General features: G+C 34.9%; 3 non-coding genes across 3 annotated transcripts; 2 read left to right on the forward strand and 1 right to left on the reverse strand.

The window, feature by feature from the left end:
• Window positions 1-6,036: 6,036 nt before the first annotated feature.
• On the reverse strand, window positions 6,037-6,109 carry Trnar-ccu (transfer RNA arginine (anticodon CCU)). The gene has a single exon. It is a non-coding gene; the product is annotated as a tRNA-Arg (tRNA).
• A 4,222-nt stretch (window positions 6,110-10,331) lies between these two features.
• On the forward strand, window positions 10,332-10,405 carry Trnai-aau (transfer RNA isoleucine (anticodon AAU)). Its single transcript has one exon. It is a non-coding gene; the product is annotated as a tRNA-Ile (tRNA).
• Window positions 10,406-10,799: 394 nt separating this feature from the next.
• On the forward strand, window positions 10,800-10,872 carry Trnai-aau (transfer RNA isoleucine (anticodon AAU)). Its single transcript has one exon. It is a non-coding gene; the product is annotated as a tRNA-Ile (tRNA).
• Window positions 10,873-19,303: the final 8,431 nt, after the last annotated feature.

Genomic DNA, 19,303 nt, shown 5'->3' on the forward strand with positions numbered 1-19,303 from the left:
AAACAGACTTAAATGTAATATGCGTTAGTTTTTTATGTCTTTTTTTGTTTTGGGGGTGGGGGGGGGGGGTAGCTTTTTTCAATTAAATCAATTGTAATTTTATTTTTACGTTTTCAGATTTAATCAGATTTCAGCAGTTTTAAAATGTGAAAGTTAATGCAATACATTTGAGCTCTTTACATGATATTGTTTTTTAGAGCTGCCATAAGAAATTGATCAAATTAGATTGCCATCAAATGAGCCTCCCTCATGGGAAAACGGGGCTTCAGGCATGTGTGTAAAGTGTTGTCTCAGATTAGCCTGTGCATTCTGCACTGGCTAATCAGGGACAATACTTTCCACTTTTACAGAATTTTGTTTAAATGAAAAAAAAATCTTCTAAAGAAAATCCAGTCTAGGTAAAAAGTGTCATCCCTTATAATTAACCTGCGCTGACTGCACAGGCTAATATGGGACGATGCTTTACACTCATGCTTTAAGCAAAGTTCTTCCTGAATTCCGTTTATCCTACATTCACTCTGATGGTCTGTTTCAACTCTATGTTGGGCACTGTTGGGCCGAAGGCCATGTGTACCTAAAGGAGAAACAGTCGTGGTAAATATAGATAAGTTCCAATGTTTTACTACATTTTGTGTTGATCTGTCTACATATAAGTTTGCAAACCTGAGGGCCGTTTCATAAACGATCGTACAACAATTTTAACTTACAAGAGAATTTTGTACTCTTCATAAGTAGACGACCTAGCTCACCATGCTCGTCAAATATATACGGTGCTTGATTTCCCAATGTAATTAAGTACTGAAAATTTATTAACATATGATATGGACTTAAGCAATTATGTATCCTCGAAAAATGTACATGTATCGTATCGTAAATGTGTACTACGATGTTTATTGAAACGGTCCCCAGACCTTAAGTGAAAAAAACGTTTTGTAGTAAAAGTAGCAAAAGAAAAGTTTTGTAGTAAAAGTGGGAGGAAAGTTATCTTTATCGTGTAAAATAAGTGTTGTTTTTTTTTGTCATGTAACAATAAACACACACACACACAGATCCGCTATAGCCTGTTTCGGGAAAAAAGTTTTGTAGTAAAAGTGGGAGGAATGTTATCTTCAGCGCATTAAATTAGTGTGTGTTCTTTTGTCATGTAACAAGAAACACACAAAAAACACTTGTGCCTGTTTTGGGCTTGAATTTTATTTGTGGGCAGTAGTGTCAAAAAATCTTTTCTTATCATCATAAAATGTAGTATTAAATCCTGACTATCTGTTCTAAAGTAAAAATGTATGAAAAAATTTACTTTGTGAAATCCATTGATTTAATGTTTACCAATGGTTGAATTGTTATTTATACTTACTCGAAATATAATGTAAAAATACATTCGTGAAATATTCCCATCAAAGACTAACAGAAAAGTATGGCTTTATTTTCTAAGGTAACATAGTGAGGGAATTATATTTTTACTCAAAAAACAAAACATATTAATTTGTTAACCACTTTTTATTTCCCCCACTATAGTAGTGGGGGACATATTGTTTTTGCCCTGTCTGTCTGTCTGTCTGTTGGTCTGTTTGCGCCAACTTTAACATTTTGTAATAACTTTTGCTATATTGAAGATAGCAACTTCATATTTGGCATGCATGTGTATCTTATGAAGCTGCACATTTTGAGTGGTGAAAGGTCAAGGTCAAGGTCATCCTTCAAGGTCAGAGGTCAAATATATGTGGCCAAAATCGCTCATTTTATGAATACTTTTGCAATATTGAAGATAGCAACTTGATATTTGGCATGCATGTGTATCTTATGGAGCTGCACATTTTGAGTGTTGAATGGTCAAGGTCAAGGTCATCCTTCAAGGTCAGAGGTCGAATATATGTGGCCCAAATCGCTTATTTTATGAATACTTTTGCAATATTGAAGATAGCAACTTGATATTTGGCATGCATTTGTATCTTATGGAGCTAACATTTTGAGTGTTGAAAGGTCAAGGTCATGGTCATCCTTCAAGGTCAGAGGTCAAATATATGTGGCCTAAATCACTTATTTTATGAATACTTTTGCAATATTGAAGATAGCAACTTGATATTTGGCATGCATGTGTATCTCATGGAGCTGCACATTTTGAGTGGTGAAAAGTCAAGGTCATCCTTCACAAGGTCAAGGTCATCCTTCACAAGGTCAAGGTCATATATAGGGGGACATTGTGTTTCACAAACACATCTTGTTCACAAATGATGTTGGTATTTCAAGGGTATGGTTAGAATACTTGAATAGATTTCCCCTTCTCGAGTGAATGCGCCATTAGTTGTGAATGCAAACATATTTCAACCGTGCCAAAGTTGTTTTCAATTCATGTAGAACATTGTTCTTTTTTTATGTTTTGGGAATGAAACAGAATGCAAATATAGAAAACTAATTTAGTTGATAATTATGCTTATGTTGGATTATGAGTGCTGAGAGAATATTATCCAGTGAAGATGCTATGTATGTTACAATTTACTGCTTCTATTTCAATACTGCTTGTAATTTATTTTTATTACAACTATTTGTGTAGCATAATCATTTTATTTAATCAATGTGTCTGTATGTTTTGTTGCTAGACGTGCATTCTTTCTGGAAAATTAGATTGTTACTGTATACCACTGTATAAATTTTCATGTAAAATATGCTTATAATAAAATAATGTTTCTACATGTATGCTTTGAAACTTACCCATACAATTGTTTTGACCAAACTATAGTTCTCCTTCAATTTGTTTTGAAAAAATTTAAACAGATATGAAGTGCAACTTTAACACGATCATACAGCTGTATTACTGATACCAAAAATAGAATTCATTTTTCAAAATTATCAAGGATAATGGCAAACAGAAGCTTTATGTTCTCTTTGATTTATTGTTGTATTAGAGCAAACTTTTTAAAAATGCTTTGCTGCATGCGATTAATTGGCCAGTATTATTTTTTGTATTTTCTTTTCGTACAAGTATTTCTTTTCCCTTTGAAATTGAGTAGTAAAAATAAAACAAATGATGCCTGATAAGGTATCATTACCGGTATGTTTATATATTTCAATAAACCACTAAGGGGAAAACTATCTTATTCTTTGAATATTTTTACCAACAAGTTTCATGATATTTTATAATATAAGTCAACTCTTACTATGTCCAAAACGTTCTACTGTAGCATGTTGTACCATAGCTTTTATTACGGTGAGCATAAACATTCATTTATCAGCATTTTTATTTTTGTTTCATACACCAGAATTGCTTATCCATTTTTCAAGTTCATATGTATGACTTTTTTATTAAAAAGTGTGCGTTTACCAAAAATGTTAACCTTATATAAGTAACAATTTGGTAACTAAGTTAACTAGCTTTCACAATGTGTTTCTGCCTCTTATATTCTCTGATCTGACAACAATGTCAGATTCACTGATTTTGTACAATGCTGTACAGTTTGTAAATAAGTCAGCAACCTTACTAAGGACTGAGTTTTCATAATCGCTATGGGAAAATGGGGCTTAATGCATGTGCATTAAGTGTCGTCACAGATAAACGAATACAGTCCCCTCAGGCTTATTAGGTTAGACACTTTCTGCTTTTTCGGATTTTTTCGTGTAAAGGAAGTTTCTCTTAGGAAAAATCCGGTTAAAGCAGGGCGACACATAACACACATGCATTAAACCCCGTCCTCCCAAAGTGCGGCTTATATGCAAGCTGTGTAGTTTCTCATAACTTTTCTCTAAAGCATGAAAATTGTCGCACATCATTGGCTGCCTGTATTCTCTTAATAAAACTTTGTAAATAACATTTACTTGTTTTTCTTAACTCCACTCTGACCCCCTCCCTCCACCCAAACGCCCGATATTTTGATGCCGTGGGTCATTTTGGTCGGTCAAACCCCGTCTGTACGAACAAGATATTATTATCGCTTTGTCGCCTCAACTCTTTCACCGTTGTTGCTAATGGCATTTCTGTCCATATCTAATTTGCCCAACTTGATTGTAATGACCCTGACCTTATTTTCAACCCCAAAAGATTTTCCAGTGCAAACCAGTGGGGGTTAATCAAACGCGACATTTTTGTGTTACTTCGATCGACTTTTGCCATTCCAGCAAACACACGTCGGTAGGTTACGGGAAGGAGAAGTTGGTGTGACGTCACATCCGTCGTTAAATACGTACGCGCAAAATTGACGTCATTATTGGAATTCCCGAATTCTCTTTAAACGTGTCAGACAAGATGGGGCGCGGTGCGGACGAACAAGCAGACAGTTACACATGCAACATCAGAAAGAAATCAAGTTGCAGATACAGTCGAAACCCGATGGCTCGAACTCGCTAAAACTTGTATAGCTAAAATTGTAATATCAGACTACACCTGAGTTTCGCTGAAACTTTGTCTAACATTTGGTAAAAATTCCCCCAAAATAAATGTTAAGCCTGCGCTCTAGTGCAGTGACTAAATCCGCCATATTTTGAAGTTGTTTTTTATATAAAGTAGTGAACCGATCGGCACAAACATTCACTCAAATCAAGTTAGACGCAATATGCATTTGCTGGCATGTTTTACGTCAATTCGACGATTTAGCACACAAAAAAACAGACAATGCCTACAGCCTCCACCTGCTCTGAACAAAAGTCCAATTGCTTTTAAATAATATTTTTTCGGTAATCCGTTTTCATAAACAACTTCAATATATTTTAAAGCAAAATGAAACGAATTCTTTGTGCCTCAAAGTTGCATGCGTATTATCGTACATAGATTTCCTAACCGTGTCATGTATTGCCATGTTAATAGGTCATACACACTAGAAAGGATTATATATTGAAATAATTTCCGGATTACCCCGTGTCAGTTTTGTTAAGTAAATCATTTGTTTAAAGGGGCCTTTTCACAGATTTTGGCATTTTTTAACTTATTCATTAAATGCTTTATATTGATAAATGTAAACATTGGATCGTAAAAGCTCCAGTAAAAAATCAAGAATAAAATTAAAAAAAGGAAAAGAACATTGCCCAGAGCAGGTTTCGAACCAGTGACCCCTGAGGTCCTGCCAGAGTCCTGAAGTAAAAACGCTTTAGCCTACTGAGCTATTCCGCCAAGTACACATACTTGACGTATTTTATACCTTATATAAGCAATCTTTGTAGTTTCACAAAATTTAACGACAAAAACAGAACTCTCCAAATTATTCAATCGTTTCGCGTTGCAACGCTTTATAATTTTTAGGTTTTAAAATCGTCAAAAGATGCATATTATGGCTATATTAGACCATGGTAAATGTTCAGTATTACTGTTTCCTCACAAATATCATAACTAAAACGAAAATTTGCGAATCTGAAACAACTTTTTTCAATTTTGTCAATTTACCAAAGCGTGAAAAGATCCCTTTAAATCAAGACAACCGAAACATTATTTTACCCCAAAGCAAAAGAAATTCGTATTAGGGGAGAATACTGTAAACAGTTGACGCTCACCATCTATAAGAGTCGCCTCCCTTTAATTATGTGTATCCATTGTTCAAAAAAGAAAATATATTTCTCGTAATAATTGGCAGATTTTCTGGAGCAACTAAGGTATGCCTTTGATCTTTATCTGTGTTCTCAACAAAAACAATTAGTTGAGCGTTTAGATAGCTAGCAGCTGTCGAAATTTGAATGCATGCCTGCGTTTTTCAACCAGTCGCATATTTTTCTCCAGATAATATACCTTACTGTAGTCTGTATTGATCTAACATTTCGTTTTGCATTGGGTCGGTTGTATTTAGTCAGGTTTCTTCAATGCTGATCGTACACAACTGTCAAGATGAAGATATTTATGAAACGGCTGTACTCGCCACATAAAGTAGCCTAAAATGCGGCATATATTATAATTGCCGATTCTATCGATACGCTCCAGTCTTAAAATAAATGGTCGCTGCGTTTAAGCATATGAAAATATTTGTTAATTTTTTTTTTTAACGTGATCGTGCAATTTTTTTTTAAATGCATTCAATGAGTTCGCATAAAAAAGAATCGGTATTAATTTTTAAAAAGTTCAACCTCTGGCGGGACTCGAACCCGCAATCCCCGGCTTAGGAGGCCGGTGCCTTATCCATTGGGCCACAGAGGCTGTTACTACTCGTGGCAAATAAATTGCAACATGTTCTTTAATTGATGTCAGTCACTCTGTTCCTTAGCAACGATATAAACAAACACCTTTACTTTTCGAATAAACATAATTTTTATTTTGTTCATAGTTTTGTGTCAATATTTACTGTTTATGTAATTGTTACTTTTATATCCTTTCTATACATAGATGCTGACGTCACTACGTTATTGTCAGCAAGACCGATGTGCATTCTATACATAGATGGTGACGTCACTACGTTATTGTGACCGGTGTGACACAATGGACCGATGTGTATATCTCGTTTTTTTCTGGCTACACACTACTAAAAATAAACATGAGCGGCATTGATATAAGATCTTACATCTGGGTTATGTTGGAAATTAGTTCTTTTCAGTGAATTCTATATACGTACAGATCCAGAGGGTCGATAGCTGGGAGTTGGAATATTGTAACTAGACGGAAATATTTTGGAGTTGGAATATTGTAACTAGACGGAAATATTTTTGTTAATTTATCTTTGGCTTCAAAATCAATATTAATAAGGCTTCGAAAAATTATAATACAGTTAAAAGCGATAATAACACGATTTCGTTGTCAACATTTTATCCTCACCATCTCTTTAACCAATATATGAATATGAACGTGGAATGTTGAATAAATTAATGAAAAATCTTTTTATATATGATACAATAAAAAATATTGTTTACTTTATTTAAATGCATAGTGAATACGAACACGTTTACTCGCTATGCTGCAGGACGAAAATTGTGGTCTATGTGTCGTATGAACGAATCTGCAGATGTTGCAGTAATGAAGTTTTATCATCAGTTTACATGTCATGTGCGCTTGAAGTTGTTTTTTTCTGCTCTACGGCAGAACATTATTTGCAATTGAGTACAGCTGAACTTTCGTTTGTTTACCCGTTCTACTTCTTCTGACCATTTATTCTAATTTTCGATTAATCGGCGTTTTCGTTTGTTAACAAACACTTATACTGTACATTAAACTCGCAATTTGTATCCTCTACCATTCAAGGGGCATGGGCAGTGTAGGCGGTTTATTTTGGCGGCAATAAATTATTTGAACAGATAAACAACTGCTTGACTAGCACATTTTTATAAAACAACACAATACGGACATCCTAAATGGGGAAATCTTTACATCTATACATTGCACCTTCTTTATAATGGGTTAATAAATATCATAACACGTGATACGTTTTATGTCGTATTGTTTTAACATTCACAGTGCCGGCTTAGGCACCGTGGTGCCCATATGCAGTGAAACTTTTAGGGCCCATGCGGTGTTGTTTTTGTTGTGACTATGAACAGTTAAAATTTATGGATTTTCGTTATAAAAAAGCTATTCTAAAAATATGTAAATTCAAAAATGATTATGTATTCATTCATTTATCTGGTATGTAAATATGGGTGTTTACCGCGAGCTTACCGTGTTGCAGGCTAAGTAAGTAAACAAATTCTATCGTCGTTTTCGTATGCGACCCCTATAAGTCGCGGGTCCCATAGGCAGTTGCCTACTTTGCCTAAAGGGTAATTCGGGACTAAACATTCATATTTATTGGGATCTTACGATCACATTGAACGTGATTAAAAGAAAAGAAAAAATCGAGTAAGAATCGGTAGATATATCTGTAATATGTTTAACACGTTGTTTTGAAATAGATAGGGTTATAATAAAACAAACGCATTTTAGTATAAATAACACAAGATATGGAAAGCCAACTTAAAAAAAAATCAAACAAATTAAAACCTTACATGTTAAATAAAATGTTTTAGAGTCTGGTTGTCTTAAACAAACATTTTGGTATGTATCATATTAGTTTATTAGTGTCGCTACTATTATATTAATGGCCGTATCTTTTATTAACATTAAAGTCGATGGTGCGTACTTGTTATACAAATGATATTTCTTGTGCTGAACAAAAGCACATACAAGAGCGGATCTTGTTTCACACAAAATTTTAACTTCCAAACCGCTGGTTGTCTATGGTTAAAATAGTTCGGACATTATTTCACTGATAAAATCTTTGCAGATTCACAATAAAGCAACCAGATACTGTTAATCTACATCAAACCAACCCGTGTCGCCGATGTTTACATTGACGGGTAATTGTTGAACCCCGGTTCAAGTAGGTGCGTACATATAATTAAGAAGCGTATCGTATTTCCGTCAAAGTAAATAATTGAATAGGTTGCACGAAATCACGTTTATAGGGAATAAGGCTAGAAACCAGTAGAGTAAATGCCATTACCCGGTATGTCCGTTTAAAACCGCAAAATCTCTCGCCATATTCTTTCCGTAAGATAGTCGCGTCCTGTGTGTCACTAAACATGAGTTTCTCAGCATTCAAAATCAAACACAAGCTAAGTTTAACAATGTTATTTTTAAATAATTATAAGTTTAAAATATTACTCAGCAGGACGGTTTACCTTGAAGTCGTCGGGAATGCGAGAACGACTTGACATATCCGTACCAAGACTTATCCTTACTCGAGCGTTGATTTAAACCTTTTTGTTTTAGATGGCATCGAAAGCCTAATACTTATTGAAACGCTCTCGAGCCCGTTTCCTGGGTAGAACCAGTACTTGGTGCCCATGGTTTGGGATCCTAAGAACGCTCTCACAGCGGAGATAGAACTCGTGACCTCCCGGTCGCTAAGCGGAGGAGTTGAATTAAATTTATAAATAAGCATAAATATAGCATAACCATCCCAACAAGCTCTTCGCCGTTTCGTTGAATCGGTACGAAGAAGCACACTTATCAATTATATCACAAGTAGCACAATATAATAATTTTCCATAATCAAGAAAGTGGTAAAATGTTAAACATCAGTTTTAATTGTGAAAGCATTTTAACGATGGCTCAAAACTATATGATATGGTAAAATACTATATGTATTTAAAATCAAAACTATTATATGCTCAAATACTATATTCTCAAAATACTATTTACTATACGATATGCTCAAAACTATTGACCAAAAAAAATCAACATTCTTCGGCACCAGACAGTGGCTGTCGTATTCCAACACGTGTTTCTACATCATGTTGGTGCATGTATATGCAGTTCTCTCGCCATAACAGGTAATGCTTAAATGAGCGTCGTCTTGTGAAAACAGAGCTTAATGCATGTTAATAAAATGTCGTCCCAGATTAACCTGTGCAGTCCGCACATGCTAATCAGGGACGACACTTTCCGCTTATGTGAATGTTCTTGTTTTTAAAAAATGAAGTATTTTCTTAAAGGAAATTAACCTGTGTGAACTGCACAGCGTAATGTGGGATGTCACTCTACGCACATGCATTATGTTTATTTCCCATACCGAGGCTCACATTGAAATGCCCACATGACGTGCCCTTTCTTAGCGAACACCAGCTGGCATGTTTGCAACGTATGGAAATCTAGACGGTGGTCTGCCTGTGGGTCAAGGGCTGATCCAGGATTTTCGTTTGGAGCTTGTACCATTTTTCAAGCACAGTTGCAAGCTATTTATCTTGTATCATGTAATGTCGGTGACAATAAAGCAGGTCTTTTGGCAGGGATAAGACTATGACGCTGCTGTTAAAATCCATCCAATCCGTTTTAACTTAAATAACGCTAGATATAGCATGTACTGTATTCACATGTCTTTTTTTTAATTGTTGCAATAATCCAACTCACAGCTACCCGTATTCACTCTCCGAGCTGTACGCATAATTCTCATACAAGCTCGGAGCATTCAGGAAGAACTAAACTTTTAAACACAAAGAAACCATTTGGCATAACTCAATAGATGATCATAATGGATCAATAATTTATATTCCACATATGTGTGTCTACCATAATGTATTCACGATCTCTATATTTTAATTATTTCTTCCGAAATCAATGGCATTATCCTGTGGACAAAATATATAGCATTGTAACGGTACTACCCATAGGGCTTTCAAATACTAATAAACCTCGTTGAATGATGAGTAAGCTGTTTAACACCATAAGACGTAACATACATTTTATTCTTGATTAACTTATTTTCATATTCGATCACCTTCATATAGTATCTTACGGAGGAATCCGAAGAAATGCGATTCTTCATAATTCATGTAGACGCATGTTTATACTATAAATAGGTGAAAACGTCATTGCGTTATTCAGTTAAGACTTTAGTGTAAACCTCGGTAGTGCAGGTTTAGAGATTTACAAAAACGGAAGTTGCGCATGTGGCCGTTTAGCTCAGTTGGTTAGAGCGTCGTGCTAATAACGCGAAGGTCGTGGGTTCGATCCCCCCAATGGCCATACGTTTTTTCACATTTTTGTATCATTTTATTTGACTATCGAAATAACCTTCAATATTTTGTATAGAAATAAAAACAACTTATTATAAGTTGAGCTTCCGATTGCCTTTCAAAGGGCGAAATGGTTCCCTGTTATATCTATCTACTTACTAACGTTTCAATATAATTATTGGTTTTCCACAAATACTAAAAAAAAAGGTTCATTCCTCTTATCTGATCCTTCCTGATGTTCGTTCGAAATCAATAATTGTCACGAGGTACATTTGGTAACATTATTCGCAAAATTTACTTAACATATATAAATATATTTATATAGAGATAGAGAAAAAAATAAATACAGATTTGGAAAATGTATCATGGTTGTTTCCTCAAACATAACTGGCCATGGATCAGGTGGCCGGTTAGATCAGTTGGTTAGAGCATCGTGCTAATAACGCGAGGTCATGGGTTTGATCCCCCTACTGGCCAATGTTTTAAAGTGGGCGTTAATTAAATTGTGTACAGAACAGGGTATATGCATTCCGATTATCCGACCCTATTTACTAACTTACGTTTTGGTTAACCCTTTCTCCAATAAGAAGCAAAGTGAAAAAGGCTTTGCAAACAGCATGAAACCAGAACGGCCTGCGAGTAACTCGCTGTCTGTTCAGGTTTTATGCTGTTTTCTGCTCATCAGTATCTAAGGTTGAAAATGAAGCCTTTACAATTTGATTCTAGTAGAAAGGTCTTAAATTAAATCTAACTTTCATAGGGACAACAGCCATGCGTGAAAATACGTATATAAATGGGAAAGGGTTAATACCACATTAACACTCAAAATTTACGAATATGTCGTAAACTATTTCGAAAAATAAAGTTAACACATAAAAAAATTAGTGTTCAGTTCTTTATAGATATCAAAAGCAAAACTGTAAACGCTAGATGTGGTCTGGTAACATAGATTTAGTGAAATATAAAATGCTCGTTTTCATTTTTTTGCGTCGCAATATATTCTATGTGAATTACCCACGAACATATCCGAACTTTTACGAGCAATTATATATTATAAATTTCATATGGTTAGAACAATAATTTTATTAGCGGCTGACACTAGAAGTCCATCATAGAAACCTGTCTAATCTTGTAAATAACCCTGGAGATGTAACTCCGTAAATTAGCTCAGCACGCGTTGTTTTATTTTGTTCAGAAATACACCGAAAATTAAATTAAAAAAAAACATGTGGACAAAACATAAATAAAACATAATTTTAAAAAACTCCAAATTAAGAGTATGATATTACGTGCAAAATACCAAACCTCAAGGCCTTGCTGATTCAGACAGGGAAACAAGATAGCCCCGGGCCAATTTTAACGCTAGTGACATGTTTAAACAAACTTAGTATAGGACCATCAAAACGATGTACATGCCAAATATTACTCCTCACTTGTCATTATATATAATTTCTAAAGGGACCTTTTCACATATTTTGGAATGTATAGAAGTTTGTCATTAAAGCTTTATATTGATAAACGTAAACACTGGAACTTAACAGATCAAGTAAACAAAAACAAGAATAAAATTAAAGAAAGACAAAAGTGACCCTCAACCTAGATCAAACGACTGACCCCTGGAGTTAAAGTCTACCGCTTAGACAGTATTACAATATTTTGAAATTAATCTGCAAATTATTTTGCATATTATTCGAAATTATTTTAATAATTTGAATAAGGATTCACACCTACAGAACGTGTGCTCAAAATTTAGCGTGCACGTTATATTTTGCGTAAATATTGCAACAACAACACAACAATAACATCGACGCAGTGCACCTTTCTGATTAAATGAAAATGAAGCGATCGTAACAGTATAATGAATAGTAACAAAACAAGAAAAACAAAGATACAACTTTGATCTTACCATCCGAATAAAAATGTCGTTCAGTCCCGTAAATTCTAATTATGTAATGCTAAGGTTAATTAAAACAAGAGCATAAATACACGTCTAGCCAATCAGAAATAATATTAACATCCGGACATTTAGTCTTAGTTTTCTCTCAAAATACCGATTTCCATTGAACCATATTTCTGATTTTCCGATTGATATAGGATAGTTTGCAATATTTCTACACTTCTTGTTTCATTTATGTGTACTTATTTTTTTAACTTTTCTTTTTGATAGCCTTTTAGATTTTCATTCAGTCAACTGTTCCTTTAACATTTACTTCAGCACAAACTTCCCGGCATCTTGCCAATGGACTTGAAACGCCGTCGGCGCTCTCGTTTTTAATTTTGTCAATTTTCCGAAACGTGAAAAAGCCCCTTTAAGGCATCTTACTTTACGAGCCTACATAAATCATGTGAGACCTTGGGCGTGACGGGGTCACCATAACCCAACATAATGTTAACTTAACATAGTGTCAACTTAACCCGACATAATGTCAACTTAACCCAACATAATATCCACTAAACCCAAAATAAATTCAACTTAACGAAGCATTATGTTAACATAAGCCAAAGTAATGTTAAGTTGACCCAATATAAGTTAAACTTACCAAAAACATCACTTTCTCTGAGCAAAAGGTAGTTATGGCGTTCCATGGTTTCTCATTGATTCCACATGCTGTTCGGATTCTATTTTTAGATAAAATACCTTAATTATACACTTGGAGACTTTGCTGACGCATCACTTAATCATACAAGATAAGTATTGATGCAAAGCATCAAATGGCGTCGGGAATTTCAGTGTAAAAGGCACTCAATGAAGTTACATGGAACGATGTTTTTTCTACTGTAAATATTAATATATTGGCCGATTATTTTAAACAAAATAGAAAAAGATACTGGTATGACCATTATCTATAATTTTGTGTTATAACCCCCCAATAACCATTATTTATGATGCCGTGTTATAACCCATTAATAACCATTATCTATGATTTTGTGTTGTAACCCCCAAATAGTTCATAGTTCATTTTATTTATATTGGTTTCCTTTTTTACTGGCATCCGTGTGCAGTTTTCATCAATGGAACAGAACTGTGAAGGTTTCAAAAAAATCTGCTGCATCTTGTAAGCGTATTTTCATATTTTTCTCAACTTCAAGGGGAGATGATTCTGAACTTATTCTTACGTTGCTCATTTACGATAGGGGTTGAGTACTCATTGATATGAAAACAATGTAATAGTTTGAAAAAAATGAATGGAAACTAATTTGCATAAAGAAGCTGCATTTCACAATACTTTGAAATTCAGTAAAAGATCATAATAGATTTATTGCTCCGATATTCATCATTTTCAATAGGGTTCGAGTAATACTGATATAAAAACACTTAACAAGTTTGGAAAGATTCAGACGAAAGTTGTGAAATCTTTTAAACATGTGGAACTTGTTTATTTTGTCAAATTTAATAGAAAAAAATCTGGACTTATTGTCCCTATGTTTCTAATTTTAAATGAGGAAAAATGCTCATTAATATGAAGACACTGTAAGTTTGGAAAGAATCTGCTGAAAAATGTTGGCATAACCACCAAACCAAGCAGTTTTTCACTTTTATTTTGAAATTCAAAGAGACATAATTCTAAACGTGTGGTCCGATATTGCTCATATAAAGTTTGGGTTGGGTCCCCATTGATAAAAAAACCTGTGCAAGTTTGGGAATCGGATAACAATTTTGGACTTCGAACAACGATTTCAAAATTTCTCAAATTCTAAGGAAGATAACTATGGACGTAATGGTCGGATAATGCTTAAGGGCCCAAACCACCTGGATAGTAATACGTGTCGCGCTTCGCGCTCTATATGTGGTTCTTAAAAAAAAAATCCGATGAGTGCTTGACTCTAGGGAAACGGGTTGCTGGGACACAGCTCCTCCTTGATAAGCGGCTGCTTCCTGTATCGCAACTCATTGTTACAATCAATAATACGTGCCGCGCTTCGCGCTCTATGTGTGGTAGGGATAGTACTTAGGGCCTATGATAGACAACCATAAAAAGACATGTATAATAGATGTGTTGTTTGCATTTATATGTTAATATAAAAACATGTTTATTTTTTATAAGATATTCAAGTGATGTAAGAGATTTTAATTAACGTTGTCACCACGCGGCATCCATTAATTTTAATAAAAATGTCCAATTGTAGTAAAATGGATTTTAAAATGTCGACAAAAAATAAAGCTTTATTATATTTATTTACCTGACTGAAAAAAATTGTCAGCCGCCGAACTGTTCCGTTCGTGCCGGAACCCGGGATTGAGACGGGGGCCTTTAGATGATTGTTGCGTTAACAACTTCAGTCTAACGCTCTCCCAACTGAGCTATTCCGGCTGACAGCATTTATGTACTGCTATTTGGTGAAGTTGTGTATAGCGATCGTTATTATATGTCTAATACTAAACTAATACATTGTACGTTTTCGTACCACTACGCCTTCCAATAAACTTGCTTGCCCGATAGGTCGTCAAATATCGTTCTACATTGATTCTCCACTAAATAAGCAAATTAGAAAAACCACAAAATAAATATGTTTTTATTATGTTTTGTTTTTATACGAAACAAGAAAGTTTCGCGTATTTGCCCAGTCCCTGTGATCTTTCCCCTGTGATCAGTTGTGGTTCAGTTATTAATTAAAACAATTAGCTTTGCATTATTGGCAATAAATGTTGTAATAAATGTAATAGGCACAAATGCAGTACTTATTTACACTAATTTACACAAAAAATCACCACTATGCAAGATATTCTTAAAACAAAAATATATACATTGATTCGTAAAATAACTTCTCCTCCCATAAGCGAAAAAAACTGCATTACATATGCGACGCCAATCAATATAGCTCCCTTATTTTTGAACGACTTGTGTTGAAATTTGGACGAAGAATTATTCAACACATATCTGATAACTCCTGAAAATTTAATTGAAACTGAAAAACAACAAAATATATAACTTAACAAATTAAAAACGTCACTTCAAAAGTCAAAGTCGCAAACTCGTAAAACTAAAACGCATAAACTTACACGTCTTAATAACTGACCGGCTTGCAACATGCTGATTGAGCCGTTTTGCTCCTGAATATTCATATGAGCCATATTGTTTTTCTTGTGTAAAAACTTACCTAGAATTATGAAATTGAAAATAAATTGGAATAACATGTATATCGCCTTTTACTACACGTGGTAATTATTCTAACGCAACACTTTAAAAACTAACATATCTCAGTAATGAGTAAATATTTTTATTTAAAATTGCACCTGTGATCAGAATATGTGCAAGCTATCGATATAATCATTCATACGTGACGATCGGACGCTTTAGCAAGTGGGAAAGGTAGCCTTTAAAATGCAAAGTGCTCGATAGCGCTCCTGAATATTCATACGAGCTATATTGTTTTGTAAATTTATTTTATGTTTTCCTTGTGTAAGAACCCACCTAAAATAATTAAATTGAAATAAAACTAGCATTAAATCGCGTTTCAACATTTCCACGTGCAAAAATATGAAACCACACCTACCCCACGTGCTGAAGCGTCCAATCGCCTTGGATGAATGGTTTTATCGTGAGCTTGCATAGAATGTAGTCAAATGATCGTGTGTAAAATGTTAAATCAATATCTTCACTCATAAATGATATATTCAAGTTTGAAAAGTGATGCGTTAGAAAAGTCCCTAAGTATACCTTTTTATTTTATTGTTGCACTGAAAATAATCTAGGTTTGGTGCAAGCCGAAGATTGAAAGGCGTGTTGGCATTGTTTTCACCAAAAATACAATAATGTCAACAACAATGACGCTAGCCGCGGCGCGCATTGTTGTCTAGGTACCAATGTTGGCAAAGGTGTCAGACGAAACAAAGGCTTTTCGAACGAAAAAAAAACACACACAGAATAAACGGGATTAAATAGCGCCACTTTCACGGTGCCTATACCACGTGACTTTTTCGGATCTGTGTTGGGAGAATAAAGCGCGGCACAGTTAACATTTTAAAATGAGTATATCTTTTTAAATATTTCACCATTTTAAATGGATAAAGTGGAGAGCCCGTTCATTCGTAAAAGTTTTCTATAGGTATCACGATCTTTTTAAACAAATAAGTATTTTTCTTTCAGTAAAGTGCAACCGCGCGTTTGAACGGTTTGAAAAATGTCGGATCAGTGTGGGGACTTCAAATTACAAACGCGCGGTTGCACTATACTGAAAAAATACTTATTTGTTTAAAAGGTTATGATACCTATAGAAAACTCTCACGAATGAGCGGGCTCTCCACTTTATTCCATAAAAAATGGTGAAATATTTTAAAAGACATCATTTTAAATGTTAACTGGGTCGCGCTTTATTCTCCCAAAACAGATCTTAAAAAGTCACGTGGTATAGGCACCGTGACTTTGTCGGAAAATGACAATGCGTGCATTGTAACATTGCGACCCGATCATTCACGGCGAAAATTCAAGAGATGAGACATTTCTATCCGTGTGACTTACATTCTTAATGTGTTGTCATCGCCTTAATTGTCAAAAAGGGCAATTACAAAATAAACGAAATGTGTGGATATCTACATTTTAACTGTGTGACTTAATCAGTCAGTCAGTCAGTCTGGTGAACAATATTCCTCTTCGTTTTCTTCCTCTCCCCGCCCCCCCTCCTCATATTTTTGTCCCCTACCGGTTTCACCTAATAATAATTAGCTCGAGTGTACAATGTATTCAACTAATTGACTGTAATAATTAGTTCGGGTATACAATGTATTTGACTAATTTACTATAATAATTAGCTGGGGTATAAATTGTATTGACTAATTGACTATAATAATTAGCTCGGGTATAAAATGTATTTGACTAATTGACTATTATAATTAGCTCGGGTATACAATGTATTTGAAGATATGAAGATAACATTCGTGCCATAACTGTCCGGTTAGAGCAGTGGTTGATACATGTGCTTCTCACATTGCCGACCCGGGTTGAATACCAGTTCACATTTCGCTGGCCATGTGAGCTAGGTTAGGGGTTCCCATACCGGACATGTGGGATTTTCTCCGGGTAATCCGGTTTCCGATCACAGCACGAAAACCGCATCACAATTAAATTCCTATCTTTAAGTAAACATTAAGCTAGAAAGGGAAGCTTTATTCAAACTGCATCTCAATTCTAGCAATTTCTTTGATAGGAGTGCTTGGATGCTTTCCGGTTTCTGACATAAAGCAGCATACGGTGCGGAGGGACCTCGTAAACTTCAAAGCACAAACACACACTTTCATGCCTATCAAGGGTGCATCGAAATAATAAAAAGATTTGTGAAGTATTGTCAATCAGAATAATTTGAAATTAATGTTCCAGATATATATTGTTGATTGCAATAGTGGACCAGTACAAGCTGTTGTATTGAGAACATCTCTCCACGGCATGTACACTGCAGGCCTTTCCCGGGCGTATCTACGGGTCAGTCGAACGGCCCCATTCACAAATCGAAATTTAAAAAAAAAAAGAAACCGTCGGAGACGGGTGATGCTCCCCAAAGTTTTTTTTTGTCACAATATTGCACTATATATTCAGATAAAAGGAGGGGCATTACTTTGGACAAAATAATACGATGGATGGTTTAGCAACTTAAAAAATTTAAAGGGTCATAACTCTCTAAATAAATCATCTGACCAGAACCCACAAATAACATGCGTATCTCCTCAAGGTAGTTAAGCTTTCCATAAAGCTTCATTGAATTCCAGTCAGTAGTTGGGGAGAAATAGCCCGGACAAGAATTGCACTAAATGTACAGTTTATAGAAAATTTCAAAGGACCATAACTCTGTGAAAAATCATCCGACCATAACCGGCTGATAATATGCACATCTCCTGTTGGTAGTGAAGCTTCCCATAAAGTTTCATTGAATTCCGGTCATTAGTTGCTGAGAAATAGCCAAAACAAGTATTGCACTATATGTGCAGTTAATGGAAAATTTCAAAGGGCCATAACTCTGTAAAAAAAATCGTCCGACGAGAACCGGCTGATAATATGCACATCTCCTCTTGGTAGTGAAGCTTCCCTTAAAGTTTCATTGAATTCCGGTCATTAGTTGCTGAGAAATAGCCCAAACAAGTATTGCACTATATGTACAGTTAATGGAAAATTTCAAAGGGCCATAACTCTTTGAAAAATCATCCGACCAGAACCCGCTGATAATATGCACATCTCCTCTTTGTAGTGAAGCTTCCCATAAAGTTTCATTGAATTCCGGTCATTAGTTGATGAGAAATAGCCCGGACAAAAATTTTGCACACGGACGGACAGACGAAGCGGCGACTATATGCTCCCCTCCCCCAAATTTTTTTGGGGGGAGCATAAAAATACAATTCACAATCCCGAACGTATATTTTTTTCCAAAAATGGCCCGAACTGCCAAATAATGATGTAAATCGTGGCAAAAATTCACATGCAAATGGGACAAATTATCTCCAAGAAAAAGACTGTACAATGTTATGTCAAACGCGTATAAGAATTGCACGAAATAGCCAACATGTGCATTTTAATTGTCAGCGTGTTTTTGAACAACGAAATATACATATACAACTAACTTTATAGCTAACTTTATAGTTAAATCTTATCATACATTAAAAGTTAAATTATGCGCTCCATTAAATTACTGTTTAAACAACATCAACTATAGTTGTTCAGTCATTTAACAAAAGTATGTAGGAAATAAAATATTAATTGTTCGAATATATGTTGCAGTTTGCATTAATTTTACTACAAGTGTAATCTCTGGCAAACTCGAAGTATTTATTACGTACACACTGGAGGCAAACGGAACAGCAAAAATGATAATTGATTTCAAAGGACCAATCAGTAATAGGACCGTTTCTTCCACCCCGCACTACACTTACAATAGACTAATACGCGAAGAATACTCGCTGGGGATCTAGAAACTGTCTGTG

Source organism: Dreissena polymorpha, chromosome 10 (genome assembly GCF_020536995.1).
Source record: "Dreissena polymorpha isolate Duluth1 chromosome 10, UMN_Dpol_1.0, whole genome shotgun sequence".
NCBI lineage: Eukaryota > Metazoa > Mollusca > Bivalvia > Myida > Dreissenidae > Dreissena > Dreissena polymorpha.